This window comes from Camelina sativa, unplaced genomic scaffold, assembly GCF_000633955.1.
Source record: "Camelina sativa cultivar DH55 unplaced genomic scaffold, Cs unpScaffold08107, whole genome shotgun sequence".
In the NCBI taxonomy this organism is placed as follows: Eukaryota; Viridiplantae; Streptophyta; class Magnoliopsida; order Brassicales; family Brassicaceae; genus Camelina; species Camelina sativa.
Genome location: NW_010929175.1, coordinates 1 through 443, shown reverse-complemented (window position 1 = coordinate 443; position 443 = coordinate 1). Strand labels below are relative to the sequence as shown.

General features: G+C 34.1%; 1 long non-coding RNA gene across 1 annotated transcript; it reads right to left on the bottom strand.

Annotated features, from left to right (window-relative positions):
• Positions 1–2: 2 nt before the first annotated feature.
• Positions 3–431, bottom strand: LOC104775046. Its single transcript, XR_765664.2, has 3 exons — positions 282–431; positions 123–200; positions 3–23 (listed from the first exon to the last, which is right to left on the bottom strand). It is a non-coding gene; the product is annotated as an uncharacterized LOC104775046 (long non-coding RNA).
• Between the last annotated feature and the right edge of the window lie 12 nt (positions 432–443).

Below are 443 nucleotides of genomic sequence, written 5' to 3'. Positions count from 1 at the left end.
GACTTTGCCAAGCATATTGACCACTGTCATTGGAAAAATGACATGAACACATTTTTGTTAGCTTTAACAATAAAGTTCAAACTCTTTCATTCTAAACTGTGAAACAAAAACAAGTACTTAACCTGATACTATGGCAATCTAATTCATCGGAGCAAACTTCTGCGATTTTTGCATCTTCCATAGTTTTAGTCTCCTTCACACTACATCAAACCATAGTTAAACACATCAAAACTGGTTCCACAGAACGAATTACAAAAAAATCTGGTTAAAATCAAGATTACCTTTCTCCAAATTCTGCATCTCTATGATTCGCTATGTTTCCTACTTTGCAAATCTCATCTTCAATCTGCTCAATTTCATTCTCAATTTCCAAGCTGATGTTATCTTCTTGTCCAATTTCCATTATAGGTGGAGCACTTGGAGTTCTTATATCTTCTATATCC